Source organism: Canis lupus, chromosome 15 (genome assembly GCF_003254725.2).
Source record: "Canis lupus dingo isolate Sandy chromosome 15, ASM325472v2, whole genome shotgun sequence".
Lineage (NCBI taxonomy): Eukaryota > Metazoa > Chordata > Mammalia > Carnivora > Canidae > Canis > Canis lupus.
The window spans coordinates 9,181,609-9,199,619 of NC_064257.1; the positions used below are offsets into that span (position 1 = coordinate 9,181,609).

General features: G+C 38.7%; 1 protein-coding gene across 3 annotated transcripts in view; it reads right to left on the reverse strand.

Moving 5' to 3' along the window:
• ZFYVE9 (zinc finger FYVE-type containing 9) overlaps positions 1-18,011 on the reverse strand; it is a 184,199-nt gene that overhangs the window by 150,407 nt on the left and 15,781 nt on the right. The window lies entirely within an intron of this gene.

The following is an 18,011-nucleotide window of genomic DNA, read 5'->3' on the forward strand; positions in this document are numbered from 1 at the left end:
GAGTCATTAGTGTGTATCTTTGTGTTTTTAAAGATTTTATTATTTATTCATGAGAGACACAGAAAGAGAGAGAGAGGCAGAGACACAGGCAAAGGGAGGAACAGACTCCATGCAGGGAGCCTGACGTGGGACTCGATCCCAGGACTCCAGGATCACACCCTGGGCTGAAGGCAGGCGTTAAACCACTGAGCCACCCAGGGATCCCATGTATCCCTTTTTCTTTTTAAGATTTTTATTTATTTATGAGAGAGAGAGAGAGAGAGAAAGAGAGAGGCAGAGACACAGGCAGAGGGAGAAGCAGGCTCCATGCAGGGAGCCCAACACGGGACTCGATCCCGGGACTCCAGGATCATGCCCTGAGCCAAAGGCAGACGCTCAACTGCTAAGCCACCCAGGTGTCCCAGTGTGTATCCTTTTTTGACACTGACAAATTACCCTCCAAATTAAGTACCTAATACATTTTCATTTTAAGGATTTATTCACAAGGAGGGAGGTAGAGGATGAGCAAAATGGGTGAAGGGGAGTGGGAAATACAGGCTTCCAGTTATAGAATCAATTAAGTCACAGGAATAAAAGGCACAGCATAAAGAATATATATACTCAATGATATTGTGATAGTGTTTTATAGTGACAGATGGTAAGCAGCTATACTTGGGTGAACATAGCCTAATGTATAAATTTGTCAAAAATCACTGTTAAACACTTGAAACTAATGTAAGATTGTGCATCATAAATACTCATTTTTTTTAAAAAAATAATTCATTCAATAAGTATTTGTTTTCTTTGTGGTAAGCACTGTTCTAGAAGCTGAGTATACAACATAAGGTAACCAACCCAGACAAAGGCACTTGCTGTGGTGATTAAGATGACTAAAGGCCCTAGGGACAAATTGCCTAAGTTCAAATTTGGGCTCAACAAGCATCAGGTGTCTGACCTTGGGGAAGTTACTCTATCCTTGTGCCTCAAGTTCCTTATCAATAACTGGTTACTAGTAAGATTGACACATATTTTTCCCTTTGTATTTCCTCTTCTGTGATCTCTTGTTGAAATCCTCTGTCCATTTCTGTTGGGATGTTGGTACTTTCTTACTGATTTGACTGTTAAATAAAATATGACACAAATATTTTTTAGTATGATACCCAAGCTGACAAGTAGGTTATCAGGATCTATTTGTAGCCAAGTCACAAGAATAGCAGTATTGATTGCTGTTTTGCTAAGAGAATTTCAGGCCCTATTCTCCACTTTAAAAGGTTTCAATCAATCAATCAATCAATCAATCAATCAGGTTTCTAACTGGGACACTTGGATGGCTCAGCGGTTGGGCGTCTGCCTTTGGCTCAGGACCTGATTGGGGTCCAGGGATCGAGTCCTGTATTGGGCTGCCTGTTGGGAGCCTGCTTCCCCCTCTGCCTGTGTCTCTGCCTCTCTGTGTCTCTCATGAATAAATGAATAAAAGCTTTTTTTAAAAATAAAAAATAAAAAGTTTCTAATTGCTCAGACTTAGGGGAAGGAGGTAAAAAAATACTCTCCAAGCAACTCAAAGTATAAGCTAGGGATCCCTGGGTGGCGCAGTGGTTTAGCGCCTGCCTTTGGCCCAGGGCACGATCCTGGAGACTCGGGATCGAATCCCACGTCGGGCTCCCTGCATGGAGCCTGCTTCTCCCTCTGCCTGTGTCTCTGCCTCTCTCTCTCTCTCTGTGTGACTATCATGAATAAATAAATAAAATCTTTAAAAAAAAAAGTATAAGCTAAAGCTTAGGGGCATATCCACTTTGGTCTCCTAAACACCTGCTACAGGTTCTGGCACATAACAGACTCTGAATGAACAAGTATTGTTTGAATGGATGCAAAATCTCCTTACTAGACTACAAGCTCCTTGTGGGCAAGGATGGTGTCATACTTACATTGGTATCACTCCCACAATGCCTAACAGTGCTTTTACACAGAAGCAGCATTCATTCTCAGTTTTACTAAGATCAGTATCTCTGTGACTGCATGGAAGCAACTGAGGTAATCAATGTAAAAGAAGCAATCCCTCCCTCACATAAAGATTACACCCTGATTTGCAGCTGCAGATAGCTCTATACACAGTCTGGTGTTTGAGTCCCTGAATTATATTCACTATTCATTTCAAGTCTATGTTCTAGGAGAGGTAAAATGCCCCAGGCAAGTTATTGTGCCATGAGCCCATCTAGGTATTGCTTGATGACATCTGTGCGGTATTTCTCATGTCTTAGTATCTCTCCAAAGCATTGTTTTCCCTAAAATATTTTTTAAAAGATTTTATTTTATTTACTCATGAGAGAGAGAGAGAGAGAGAGGCAGAGACACAGGCAGAGGGAGAAGCAGGCTCCATGCAGGGAGCCCGACGTGGGACTCCATCCCGGGTCTCCAGGATCACTCCCTGGGCTGAAGGCGGCGCTAAACCACTGAGCCACACAGGGACCCCCATTCTCTGAATTATTTAAGAATAAGTCCACTTCAGGACAAGACACAGCTCTTTATTTCCTACACACTGATTTATCTTCCTACACACTCTGCCTGGTAGCGCTCTGTTTGGTTAAGTTTTACTAGACAGGTTACTTGCTAGATTATCACTCTTGGTGATCTAGGCTTGTAGTTTCATGTGGAAAAAATGAGACACTGTGGTATAATGGAAGAACTACAGGATCCATACAGCCCGATGATGTTTTTGAGTACTAGCTCAGCCATTTACTAACTACATGACCGGGTCTCAGTTTCCTTCAGTTTTATTATTAATGAAGATATCATCAATAATATCTACTCCACCTGGGTCACAAGACTGCAAAATTAGAACTACAAAATTAGATAATAATGCAGAAATGTTTTATAAAGTCTTCTATAAACATCTGTCATTAATATATGAAATGTGGCTCAAAAACTCAACAAAAGGATTCCACCAGACAAATCACTTCATTAAAGCAAAGATCACATCAGTCTGGGGCATGGCTGCATCTCCAAAGCCTGGCATATTTGTTGAAAGACTAAAAAAATGAAAGAGAATGAAAACAAACAAAAAACCACTCACCAGTCAAAAAAAAACAACACTCACCAGTCAAATTTAAATCTCTGAGTTTCAATTTGCTCATTTGTCAAGTGAGAGCACCACCACCCACATCAAAACATTGTTAGGAGGATCAAAAAGAAATAATACCAGGGCGCCTGGCTGGCTCAGTCAGTGGAGCATCTGACTCCTGATCTCAGGTTTTGAGTTTGAGCCCCACATTGGGTATAGATATTACTTAAAAATAAAGCCTTTAATAATAATAGGTACTGACTCAAATGATTCTAGGTCAAGGAACATTACACTACCAATTGCCCTTTAATCTCAATAAAAATTAGTATATTGGGAAAGTCATTATTCAAATACTTTACCTCAGCCATGTTTAAACAGCTACTGTTCTCTGTGACTCACATACACATAAAACATTATAATGAACCACTGCCCCAGTGAGGTTAAGAGTCTTCTCAGAGACAAGTGTTTCTTTACATAATCTCGACATTAACAATTTATTATTAGTCAAAATAATTTAAGTATCAAAGCTATATCAAAACAAAATCCATTTATTGGTCACAGCATATGAGATAGAAGCAATGTTTTATTTAGTTATCAACAGTGTTCACACACACAGAATCCAATCCATATTATGCATCAGAGTTAAAGCTAAAGTATGTAGGGGTGCCTGGCTGGCTCAGTTAGTAGAGCATGCAACTCTTGATTTTGAGGTTTTTAAGTGTGAGCTGCACATTGGGTGTAGAAGATTACTTAAAAAAATAAAATATTTTAAAAATAAAATAAAGCTAAAGTATGTTTAACAAAAGAACCCCAAAATACATAAAGCATAAACTAACAGAAATTAAGAAATAGACAATTCAACAAGAACACTTGTAGGCTTTAATACTTCACCTTCAATAATGAATAAAACAACTAAGAAGATTGGCAAGGAAAGAGAAAAATGTAAACAACATTGTAAGTCATCTGGACCTAATAGATATCTACAAAATACTCCATCCAATAACAGCAGGATGTATATCCTTATCAGGTATACGTGGGTCAGGAGAGATCATATGTTAAGCCATAAAACAATCCTCAATACATTTAGAAGGATTGAAATTATGCAATGGAATGAAATCAGAAATCACTAACAGAAGGAAATTTGTACATGTACAAATTAGACAACATACTAAACAACCAAGTAACAAATCACAAGAAAAATTAGAAAATACTTTGAGATGAATAAGAATGCAAGCACAACAGGGACACCTGACTGGCTCAGTCAGTGGAGCATATGACTTTTGATTTCGGAGTTGTTAAGTTTGAGCCCCACACTGGGTGTAGAGATTACTTAAAAATAAAACCTTACAGGGATCCCTGGGTGGCACAGCGGTTTGGCGCCTGCCTTTGGCCCAGGGCGCGATCCTGGAGACCCGGGATCGAATCCCACATCGGGCTCCCGGTGCATGGAGCCTGCTTCTCCCTCTGTCTATGTCTCTGCCTCTCTCTCTTTCTCTCTCTGTGACTATCATAAATAAATAAAAAATTAAAAATAAATAAATAAATAAAATAAAACCTTACAAAAAAAGAACAAGACATCAAAACTTATGGGATGTCGTGAAGGCAATGCTTCAAAGGAAATTTATAGTTTTAAAACACACTTTTTAAAAAACAAATTTTCAAATAATAACTTATTAAGTTCATAATTCTTATTCTAATTCTTATTTTTTTTTTAGAACGAAAACAAATTAGAGCGAAAAAAAATCAACAAAATCAAAAGGTAGTTCTTTGAAAACATCACAAAATTTGACAACCTTTCGCTAGACTGACCAAGAAAAGAGAAGACTCAAATTACAGAAATCAGAAATGTAAGTGGGGACATTACTAATACCTTACAGAAATAAAAAATTATAATATTATGACTAATTACACACCAACAAATTACACAAGCTGGATGAAATGTACAAATTCTGAGAAATAAACTACCAAAACTGGACTCCAAAAGAAACAGAAACTATGAACAGACCTATAAATAAGAGATTGAATTATTAATTTTTAAATTTCCTATCCAAACCTAGGTATTTTCACCAGTGATCTCCATCAAATATGTAAAGAGCAAATTAATGCCAATCTTTCACAAAAATAAAAAAAAAGAAACAGAATACTTCTGCATTCATCCTATGAGGCTAATATTTATTACTGACACCAAATCAAAGACACCCTAAGAAAACTACAGACCGAAATCCTTTATGAACATACATGAAACCTCAACAAAATACTAGCAAACCAAATCCAGCAACATATAAAAAAGGATTATATACCATGAATAAATGAAATTTATTCTATATCTGCAAGGTTGGTTTAACATATGAAAATTAATCAATGTAATATACTATATTAGTGAAAGGACAAAAGCTACATAATCTCAATAGACACATTTGATAAATATAGCATCAATAAAATAATTTTTAAATGTTAACTATACTGGAATTAAAATAATTAAAACAGACAAATCACCTAATTTAAAAATGGGCAAAGAATTGAAAGACATTTCTCCAAAGTAAATATGCAAGTAGTTATTAAGAACATGAAAGATGCTCAACATGATTAGCATCAAGGAAATGCAAATCAACAACCTGTTAAAGATATCACTTCACAATCACTAGGATGATTAGAATCAAAAAGACAAACAATATCAAGTGATGGTGAGGATGTGGAAAAAACTGCAATCCTCACACATTGCCCACGGGAAGGTAAAATGCTGTCGCTTCTTTGCAGAGTTTGTCAGTCCCTCAAAAAAAAGGTGAATACAGAGAGATACCATATGACCAAGCAATTTCACTCCTAGGAAAATACCCTAGAATTATGTCTACACAAAAAGTTGTACACGTAAGTTCAAAGCAGCATTATCTATAATCAAAAAGCAGAAACTGAAATGTCATTAACTGATGAATGGATAAATAAAAATGTGGTATACACAATTCAGTAATAAAAAGAAATGAAGTACTGATATATGTTACAATATGATAAAACCTTGAAAATATTTTACGAAGTGAAGGAAGCCAGATGCCATTCATATGAAATGTCCAGAACACACAATTCTATAGAGACAAAAAATAGATTATTGGTTGTCGGTCCAGGCAATAGATTAGTGGTTGCTAGTGGATCGACCGGAAACAGAGAGTGGCTAGTAATGGGAATGGGTGTTCTTTTCGAGGTGATGAAAGTGTTCTAAAATTAGATAGTGGTGATAATCGTATAACTCTGTGAATGTACTAAACATTACTGAATTCTACATTTTAAGCAGGTGAATTTTGTAATATGTACGTTATAAGCCAATAAAGCTATTTTAATGCATTAAAACTAGAAAAAACTATCACTACTCTGACTGAACTTAACATGCTTGACCATGTCCATCAATCTACCTTATGAAAACCACTGTAATGAATCTTCAATTCTAAAGTAGAAAAATTAGCAACCTGGCCTCTCACAACAAATTCATTTTAAGAGCTACAAAACTATTACCTTTTTAAAAGATTTTATTTATTTGAGAGAGAGTGTGCGTGCGTGTGTACAATCAGAGGGAGGGGCAGGCAGAGGGACAGGGAGAAGCAGGCCCCCACTGAGCAAAGAGGCAGGTGTGCAACTCCATCCCAGGACCCTGGGATCATGACCCAAGCTGAAGACACACATTTAACCAACTGAGCCACCCAGGTGCCCCCAAAACTATTATTTTTCAATGACATCATTCATCAAATCATTCATCTTCAAAACATTCATCAACTGCCAAATGTGATAAAATTGCTCGATTTCTTGAGCAGTTATTTTTAACAAAAGATTTTAAAGTGTTTAGCAAAACTCTATTAAAACTTCCAACTCAATAAATAGGATATTTTACTTGTCTGGTTTGTTAATCAAGGACTAATAACTCTGTAATCGCCCAACAGAGCTAAGCAACAGAATTTTAGACATTCCTGAACATTCCCAAGCTTGTAGTTTCATAAAAAGTACCTACATTAAGCGATGATAATTTTGTCAGAATTAGGCTTTCAATGTGAATTTACCATCTTTTAGCATGGTGTGACCACATAAAAATTGCTTAATTTCTTTTTAACTATTTTTTCCTCCTCCAAACTGGGGGTAATAAAAATATCTGCCCTAATCCTCAATATGATGGCTATGAAAATCAAAAGAAAAAGCACTCTATAAGGCACGATTATTACCTCCCCCAAGTGAAAAAACTGGTCAAGAAGATAATTAGAGTATCAAACATGTCTAAAGAAAAATATAAACCTGGAATGGGGGTGGTGCTATACTGGGGAAACAGACTTAAAGGTTCTATTTCCAAACAACAAAAAAAATATGTCACTGGATTTGAAAAACTTTTTATCAATTCTTTCATACTGAACGTTAGTAACTCTTCAAAACTAAAGGATCATTATCAACGATAATCTTCCCGGGCAGTTAAGAATTTGTTTTTGTGTAAAAAAAAAAAAAAAAAAAAAAAAAAAAAAAGGAAAGGTTGACTTTAAAATTATTTTCCTCAAAGCTTTCTAAGCAGTAAGTCACAAAAATGTCATGTTGACCTGTTCAATGTTATTTTTAAAATATGCAAATAATATCTGTGCACAGTAATGCTTTTTCTCCAATACACCCTAAGCAAACTATACTAAAAATACCATGCTAGGGAGACATCCACACTTGTCATGAAAGAAACACCAAAAGGACAAATAGAACCATGAAGTAACCTAATTTAAAGTTGCCAACTAAAAAGGTACATTCCCAAGGGGTAAAAACTGTATCAAATTATCTGACTGTTACATGAGTTTATAAAACATGGTGATATCCTGTCTGCAGCCTCACTCCATCCTTACTTTAAATAGCTTTTAAAAATTATTTCTGTAAGACACCTGGTTGACTGAGTGTCTGCCTTTGGCTCAGGTCGTGATCCTGGGGTTCTGGGATGAGTCCTGCATTAAGGTCCCCGCAGGGACTCTGCTTCTCCCTCTGCCTATGTCTCTGCCTCTCTCTGTGTGTCTCTCATGAATAAATAAATAAAATCTTTTTCAAAAATTATTTCTGTAAAAGGAAAAGCTCTGACAGCTTATATTAAAGACAAAATTGGAAAGAATAACAAAAGAAGAGGGAACACACCTAACAATAAAGGAATTCTGAGAGTATGTTCACAATTTTCATAAACTCACACATATTTTCTGGTCAATCTTCACAATAAAAGACAATCCATAAGTAGAGTAAGGAAGACCTTGGTCTACATCAATTGTATCTTCAAAACATCCAGTAACATAAGTTCAGAAGATAAGGGTAAACAACTTAAAAGACACATGATTGGGATGCTTCAAAGTAAAGCAGGGGGACTATACCTAAATGCTGAAAATAATGCTTATAAGTTATTGCAACTCATCCAGAAGCAAGAATGTTATAGCTGCTGGTATAGAAAACTCCTTCTGTTGGGCACTGGTAAATTTATGCATGAGCAAAAGGAAAGCCTATCTTTTTGTCCAGTCTATGAATTCATCCAAGCATGCATCTACTCAAGCATGTATTTACTGATTTCTCACTATATATGCGTAAGAGCAGCGCTAGGAGCTCTGAAAATAGGAAACCTCCATTCCAATGCAAGGAGGGACCAACAATATGATACAACCCATGACATCTCTGGATGCTCAGAGATGTAGCATTCAATTTTTTTAAGTTGGTTAGTTTGTGTATGTATATGTATGCATGCAATCTCTACACCGAAAGTGGGATTTGAACTCAAGACTCTAAGACAAAGAGCCGTGAGCCAGCCATGTGCCCCAGAGATGCAACATAAAATTCAACTGGAAGAAGAAAAACCAAGAGTATCTGAGGTGAATGTGGAATCTAAGAAATGACTTTGCTGCCTAACTCATGCTTTTAAGCTTTTCATGTTGACTGATCCAAACTGTTTTTTTGTTGTTGTTGCTATTATATCACATAAGTCACATAAGTAATTAGAATATTTTAAAAATTGGATGTATTTTACCTAAACAAGCATATATATGTATAACAAAAGATTGGTCCTAAAAAACAAAATAAAGAAATTCAAGGGGATCCCTGGGTGGCTCAGCGGTTTAGCGCCTGCCTTTGGCCCAGGGCGCAATCCTAGAATCCCGGGATCGAGTCCCTCATCAGGCTCCCTGCATGGAGCCTGCTTCTCCCTCTGCCTGTGTCTCTGCCTTTCTCTCTCTGTCTCTCACGAATAAATAAATAAAATCATTTAAAAAATTCACCTTCTTGGGCAGCCCCGGTGGCTCAGCGGTTTAGTGCCTGCCTTTGGTCCAGGGCCTGATCCTGGAGACCGGGGATCGAGTCCCACGTCAGGCTCCCTGCATGGAGCCTGCTTCTCCCTCTGCCTGTGTCTTTGCCTCTCTCTCTCTCTCTCTGTGTCTCTCATGCATAAATAAAATCTTTTAAAAAAAAATTTCACCTTCTTGATTTAAATAATTTTAGATAAGGTTAGTAACTTAAAAGACAAAAGTACCACCCTACATCTCAATTCACTTATCTATCCAATGAAAGGACTAGTCTAGAGGATCTCTAAGTACTCTATGATTTCTAAAATTGACTTTGAATGTTCTGTTGGTGGTTGCTTTTTTTTTCTTCTTCCTTCAAAGAGAAGTCTGTGCATTTATTGGCTGAATAGGCTACCCGAGAGGGATGAAGGGAGAGAAGCAGGTGGCCCTGATGCCAGGCTTGCCATGCTTCACAACCTTGTAGGTGACTGAGAACTCGCCCAGGTAGTGGTCAATCACCTTGGGCTTCATTTCCACCTAGCTAAGAGTCCTGACATCGTAGTCAACCACCATGTTGTCCACCATCTCAAGCAGCATTGCTGTTTTAATAAATTACAATAAAAGTATATCCCAAGCACTCATAATTAGTCTAGTTAACTAGATATTAATCTTCCAGTATACTAATTAATTTTGTAATCCATCTCTATTCCAATATATATACTCAGTGCCTATATCCTCTGTCCTGCCAATTTCTTCTTCTCTTGGTCTATAAATATCTTCATATATCTTTCAGTATGAGGTATCTTTTAATAAAAACATTAATTCTTCTTCAACTCTACATTCCCCTTTAGTTACTATCTTTCTGCCTTCCCTGCACAGCCAACTTCTTTTTTAAAAAATTTACAGATTCATGGGACACCCGGGTGGCTCCACTGGTTGGGCTGCAGACTCTTGATTTTGGCTCAGGTCATGATCCCAGGATTCTGGGATCAAGTCCTCCTGTCAGCCTCCATGCTCACAGGAGAATCTGAGGATTCTCTCTCTCCCTCTCCCTCTACCCTTCCCCCAACTCATGCTCACATGCTCTCTCTAAAATAAATAAATAAATAAATAATTTTTAAAAATTATGGATCCAACTCTCATTTTCAATCCACTGCAACTCATTAAATTCATCAATGCTGTCTAACTGCCAAGTCCAATAGACACTTTAAATCCTCATCTTAGTCTATGCACTGGAACCAGCACAGCTGACCACTCCTTTTAAAAACTCTCCTCCCTCTCTTCTTTAAAACTTCATACTTTCAGGATCCCTGGCTGGCTCAGTTGGAGGAACATGTGACTCTTGATCTCTGGGTTGTGAGTCTGAGCCCCACAGAGGGTATAGAGACTATTTAAATAAATACTTAAGAAAAAAACTTGATACTTTCTACCTATTTTCCTCCTATGTCTTTTCTTTCTCGGTCTCATTCTATGAGCTTCTCTCTTAAATATGATTTTTATCCAGTCATGTTCTGAGACCTCTTCTGTCTCTACTTGTTTTCACTGGAGATTCTCATCCACTCTCTTGACTTTAACTACTTCTCCCTAAAGACTATTATATTTCCTATATTCCTTCTGTAAAAAAAAGTTTTCACCATATATTCAATATTGGATCCAAGGCCAGACACCTAGGAACTATTCTTTTCATCAACTATGTCCAATTAATCTCAACAATTCTCTCTCCTTTAAAGATTTTATTTATTTACTTACTTAATTTGAGAGAGAGAGAGAGAGAGAGAGAAGGGGGAGAAGAGAGGAAGGGGCATGGCCTGGGTGGCCCAGTTGGTTGGGCATCTGCCTTTGACTCAGATCATGGTCCCAGAGTCCTGGGATCAAGCCCCACATCAGGCTCTCTGCTCAGTGGGGAACCTGCTTTTCCCTCTCCCCTCTACTTGTGCTCTCTTATGCACGCACACACACACACTCTCTCTTTCTTCTCTCTCACGCATGTGCAAATAAATAAATAAAATCCTTAGAAAGAGAGAGAACAGAGAAGAGGGACAAGCAGACTCTGCAATGAGTGGGGAGCCTGAGGCGAGGCTTGACCCCAGGACCCTGAGATCTTGCATGACCTGAGCCAAAATCAAGAGTCGGAGACTTAACCAACTAAGCCACCCAGGTGCCCCCCAACAATTACCTCTCACATCCATTCTTTCTTCTTTATCTCAGATATTATTCATACTCTGATCTTTGGCTTATATTTATTCAATAGTTTCCCAACTGGTATACCTGTCTCCATTCTTGCCTTCCTCTAATACATCTGCTACACTGACACCAAAATAATTGTTCTAAAAGCTCAAATAAGATCAATTGGTCTACTATTTTAAACTCTTCATTGGTTCCTCATGCTTAAGAAAAAAATTCTAACTCCTTTAAACAGCATATGCAGCTTTTCTTCACCTGGCTTCACATTTAGGTCTCCACCTCAACTTCTGCCCCTTATCCTTTCAACCTACAAAATTACATTGCCACACTATTCGCTATTCCCCAAATACGGCATGTTGCTCCACATACTTTCACACATTTGTACACCCAGGCTTCCTATAAGATGTCCCTCTCTTTTTTTCTTCGTGGTAAACTCTTGCTAATTATCAATACTGAACATAAGCATCATCTCTTCGGTAAACTCCTGGCAGAACTTGGTAAATCTGGTGCATTTACTTATTTACATTATCTGCCTTCTCAATAGCCCTTTAATTCCTTGATGACAAAGACATCATATTCTTTTTTTTTTTTTTTTTTTTTTTAAGATTTCTTTCTTTATTTGAGAGGGGGAAACTGACCAGAGGGAGGAGCAGAGGAAGAAGGACAGGCTGACTCTGCTAAATGTAGAGCCAAAAGCAGGGATCGATTTCAGGACCCTAAGATTATCTCCTGAACTGAAATCAAGAGCTGGACACTTAACTGACTGAGGCACCCAGGTTCCTCTCTCATTAATCTATCTCCAGCACTTGGGCACAGTCTTACCAGAGTAAACATGTCAATATAACTGTTGTTAAATGAACAGATAAATGAATGAATTAAATACTTCACCGAGCACTACTAAGAAAGACAATTTTCCTTTCTCAAAAAGCTTCTTAAGGGGATCCCTGGGTGGCTTACTGGTTTAGTGCCTGCCTTCGACTCAGATCATGATCCTGGGGTTCCGGGATCGAGTCCCACATTGGGCTCCTTACATGGAGCCTGCTTCTCCTTCTGCCTGTGTCTCTGCCTCTCTCTCTCTGTCTCTCATGAATAAATAAAATCTAAAAAAAAAAAAAAAAAAAAAAAGATTCTTCATATGTAGTAGAGAAGCAAGAAGACATATATTCATGAGGAGTTAGGTAACAATACAAAATATAAGTCAGAATTCAGAAAAAAGTACACAATATTAAAATGGAACAAATGTACAAATAGAAGTTATAAACATTTAGAGGAAACAAAAAATCACTACAGCTTAGAATAATCTGAGGCAACATGGAAAAACTATCAAACAAATACTGAGAGAGAGGTAGGATTTGGAAAAATTTAGAAAGAGGAAAAGAGGGGATCCCTGGGTGGCTCAGCGGTTTAGCGCCTGCCTTCAGCCCAGGGCGTAATCCTGGAGTCCCGGGATTGAGTCCCACATTGCTCTCCCTGCATGGAGCCTGTTTCTCCCTCTGCCTGTGTCTCTGACTCTCTCTCTCTCTGTGTGTGTGCGTGTGTGTGTGTCTTTCATGAATAAATAAATAAAATCTTAAAAAGAAAAAAAAGGAAAAGAATTTTGTTTTAATCTATAAAAATCAAAACTAATTCTAAACTGTTTCAATGTATGCAACTGGTACATCATGAAACAAACATGTTTCTATAGAAAAAAGAAAATTGAACTTTCCTGAGTAACAAATCCATCAAATCTATTCAAAGAATATATCTTTGAGCTTACTACCATAAGGCCAAGATCAAATTGCAAACAAGCTATGCACCTGTTTGAAAGACTTTGTGTGATCAAGCTTTTGTGTCAAATCTCCTAACAAACAAAATTACAATAAAAATCTCTACATATGGGCAGCCCAGGTGGCTCAGCGATTTAGCACTGCCTTCAGACCAGGGTGTGATCCTGGGGACCGAGGACTGAGTCCCACTTTGGGCTCCCTGCGTGGAGCCTGCTTCTCTACCTGTGTCTCTGCCTCTATGTGTCTCTCATGAATAAATAAATAAAATCTTTTTTAAAAAAACAATCTCTACATAATTTGCATTTATATGATACAAATATTTGCTTCACCAATATCTGAGCACCTGTTATGTTCTCAGCACATATCTAAACACTGGGAATAAAGCAGCAGGCACATAGGCAAAATGTGGCTTTCTTGGAGCTCACATTCTAATGGGTAGAAATGAATAATAAACAATATAAGCATCTAAAATATGTGACATACCAGATGATACATGTCAAGGAGAAAAATAAAAAAGAAAAGGAAAAGAAAGATTGGGGGTTATAATTTTAGAACAGCCAGAGAAAGTCCCATTGAGAAGGTGACATTTATGTCAAAACCTGAATGTCATGGAACAACTCTAAAAATATCTAGGGGAAGAGAGTTCCAAGCAAAGACAGGACAAAGCAAATTAGGTGAGGGGAACACTAGATGAGCAGGAGAGGTTTAGGGGAGGGATCAGATTAAGGCTGGCCAACTGCCAATTATTTGTAGCAAAAATCAGTCCAGTGGCACTAAGCATATTCACATTACTGTACAACCATCATTTCCATCCATCTCCAGAACTTTTTCATCTTCCCAAACTGTATTCTTTAAACATTAATTCCCCATTCCTATCTCCCCCCAGTCCTTGGTAATCACTATTCTACTTTCTGTCTCTATGAACTTTCCAATATTATTTTACTGGAAAGGAATCTCAAGTCCTGATAGGCAGGACTATCTGCTTTATGGCAGATAAATGTCAAAAGTAAGACTTATATAGAAACAAAAGCATTGATCATTTATAGCCAAATAGATTCACAAATAGATTCCTTTTTTGCCTCAGGACCTAGGCTTAGCTTGCTGAATTTCTGCAAGGTATTTAACAGTCTCTCATCTTTTAATGGACAAATGTCAAAATAGGGGTCATATTATCAATATGGTTAACGGATTCCTAACAAGCTGAACAGCTGACCATAAACACCTATCCATCTGAAGGCACATCACTAATAGCATGGCCTAAATCTTCTTGGTTCTATCTTATTCAACATTTTTGTTAATTATTTGGCTATGACCATTTGTGGCACAATGATGAAATCTGTGATATGATATAAAGAAAAGTGTGACAGCTGGATCTGCTAGATTAAAGAATCAGTATTCAAAAGATCTAATCAAATTAGAATAAACTAAATCTATTTAACTAACATGATGCTTTACAGAGATCTATAGTTCTACATTCCTGTTCAAAAAGACCCAAACAGGGGCACCTGGGTGGCTCAGTAGTTAAGCACCTGCCTTCGGCTCCGGCCGTGATCCTGGAGTCCAGGGATCAAGTCCCACATCAGGCTCCCTGCTTCTCCCTCTACCTCTGTCTCTGCCTCTTTCTGTGTGTGTCTCATGAATAAATAAATAAAATCTTTAAAAAAAGAAAAAGAAAAAGAAATGTCCAAAATGGAGGGGTTAAAGGGTAGGGCAATTTCAGGCTATATGATCAATAGCACAGTTTGCCTCAACCAACATTCACTGGGCACCTACTTGGTCCTAAACCATACCTGAAATACTGTTTCCAGGCACAAGACTCATGACACATTGTGACAAATAAAAACATCCAAGAGGGCAGCCCGGGTGGTTCAGCGGTTTAGCGCCGCCTTCAGCCCAGGGTGTGATCCTGGAGACCTGGGATCGAGTCCCACGTCGGGCTCCCTGCATGGAGCCTGCTTCTCCCTCTGCCTGTGTCTCTGCCTCTCTTTCTCTCTCTCTCTGTTTCTCATAAATAAATAAATAAATAAATAATCAATCAATCAATCAATCTTAAAAAAAAAATCCAAGAGAAAATAAGAGATGTCTAGAAGTTTTTACTTAAAGAGGATAAAAGTAACTAAGAAATTTAATCAGAAGATAATTATAACAGTAATACCTAACAATTCCTTTATACTTATGTGTGGCACTCATGGAGGTATGTCACTTGTATCTCCCTTCAATAAAGAACATGGTATTCTGCTGCTAGGCATGCAGTAAGCTGACAGCCTCCTGTCTCTTCAAGATCCCTAGAAGCTGAGACCATTCTCTTCCTGGGCAGCCAGCCCCAGCCAACAACTGGTCACATCATGCCCATTTCTGTCAAATGCAGGACTCTCTAATGAAGAATTTTTGCTCTAGAGTCTTCACTGGGTCTGGGACTGTCAGATCTGAATCATACTGAGGCCCTCCCTGCCAAATGTTTCCTCCCCCTTTCCTTTCATAGGAGTCTTCCTCCTCCCCTATCATATACTTCTTTGTATTCCTAACTCTGCTCCAGCATCTGCTTCCAGGAGAACTCAAATTGGCACAGTTGATACCAGAAATGGACTGAGAAAGCAAAAGGTAAAAATCAGATTTGGAAACTAGATCACTTCCTTTCCTACTGCAGTATGGATTTCATCCTGGGTACTATGTGAAATGTGGACAGTGCCTGGTACAAGTTGGTGGCTGAAATGTTAAAACTTTCTTAGGAAGAGTGCTAACACTTCCTTGGGAGAATATTCCAAAAGAGGACTCTATGTGATTGGTATAATGATTCTTATGTTTGAAATGTATGAGGGGAATAATGCATGTTAAGCACAAAGGAAGTGGCTAGCTTTTATGCTGCACTAACTCCCTAGAGAAAGCAGCTAATAAACAATTAGAAGCTAAATATCACAACCAGAGGGTTCTCTGGTAGCTCCAAAGAGGTCTTTACCACCCACAGTGGAAGAGCACAAAAGCTGAAGACCAAACTCAGGACAGTTCGAGACTGCGATGCTAAGATGACTGAATGCTCAGTGAGGGCAGGTTTATTGTGCCAAGATCTGGGTCCTGGTTTGGACAACAGGGAAGCATGACAGACGGGAGAGGGACATCTAAAATGGTTGACCCCAAAGACTTCGATTCTCTAGACTGCTCTGAGCCCTCAGAGTCTGCAGGGATAACTCCATTCCCCACTGTATGGGAAACACTTCAGAGGTCTCTCACCTACAAGGCAATAAAAGGCTCTCCTCAGGAAGGGCCCCCACCTCCACGACTGGTTGCCATGATAGTAACTCATGTTAACCTTGCCAAGGAAACCTTGGGCCTCAGGAAGGAGAAAAGAGATAAGAGCCCAAAGTTGCTGCAAGAATTCACCAACACATACCAGCAGGATCACACAGACAACAGAGTGGGGCTTCGCTTAGTGGAGGCCAGAATGTTAGCCTTATAAGGTAAAGTCTACTTGACTGGGGGTAGGACACCATTTCAGAAGATGGGGGTCACCACTGTGGCATGAAGTTCCTGCTACAGTGACTCCTATAAGCCTGGAAAAAAAAAAAAAAAAAGGCCCACATTGAATGAAATTGAAATGCCTGAATTGGGATGCCTAGATGGCTCAACTGGATAAGCATCTAACTCTTGATTTCAACTCAGGTCTTGATATCAGGGTCATGAGTTTAAGCCCAGCACTGGGCTCCATGCTGGATATGGAACCTACTTTAAAAAAAAAAAAAAAAAAGTGAAATGCCTGAATTGACACAGCAGAGGATGGAACTTGGGATTAAAGGGCTCAGGAAAGTGGGTATGCTAGAATGAATATATTATGTGAGGTCAGAAGACCCACCAGAGGATTATGTACCATAAGAGAGTGCGTAAGACACACCATTCACCAAGGCCATCAGAAATATACCACTGAGAGGGACACCACCATCACTAAGAAGTGGTTGTTCTCTTCTAAAATACATGCTGTCACAGTTTGGCTCATAGCAATAGGGATAATGAGGCACTGAAGCAACAGCAACCAGGTGGTGGCACTTAAAACCAGAAGCTAGTGGACCACAGTTATTTTAACTGGCAAGATGGGAAATAGCCAATAAATCTTGGCCCACAGGAAGCTGTGGAGATAGTTAACAGAACATGGTGTCATTAGAGCAAAATAAGCAGTCAACATTGCTGCTTAATATCTACAATCAAAATAAGGCAAGAATGCATAAGCACAAGGCTGAGAGTGGTGGCCTCAATACAAAACTATCCCTTGCCTAATTCTTGGACCCAACCTAGTTGTCAGATCCAGACCCACCAGCTTAGAGAGATGGCTGGCTCATATACTATATAGATACACAGAGAGAGATGTGTATATATATATATCCTTCTCCAACACCACCTATGGCTGTTTACTCTGGTGACTATACAGTGGAAAAAGCAAAATACCCAGACATTTAAAGAACTATTGGTCACAGAGTCTGAGTTGATGTTGATATCTAGACACCTTGGAACATCATTATTGCCCTATTACAGGAAAAGAATATAGAAACTAAGCAATAAATGGGGTTGTGGCCAAAGTCCAGCCTACAGTGGGTCCACTAGTCTACAGATCCACCAGGGAGTCATTTTAACAGGCCCTGAATATAACAAGATTGGCATCCCCAGAAGTTGAGGTAATCTCCACCCTGAGTCCTTGGCCTCTGGAGTAAGAACTATCATGGGGAAAAAGACAAGTGAAACCTACAAGTAATCTAAACATCTCCCACCCCTTAGCCAAAATGG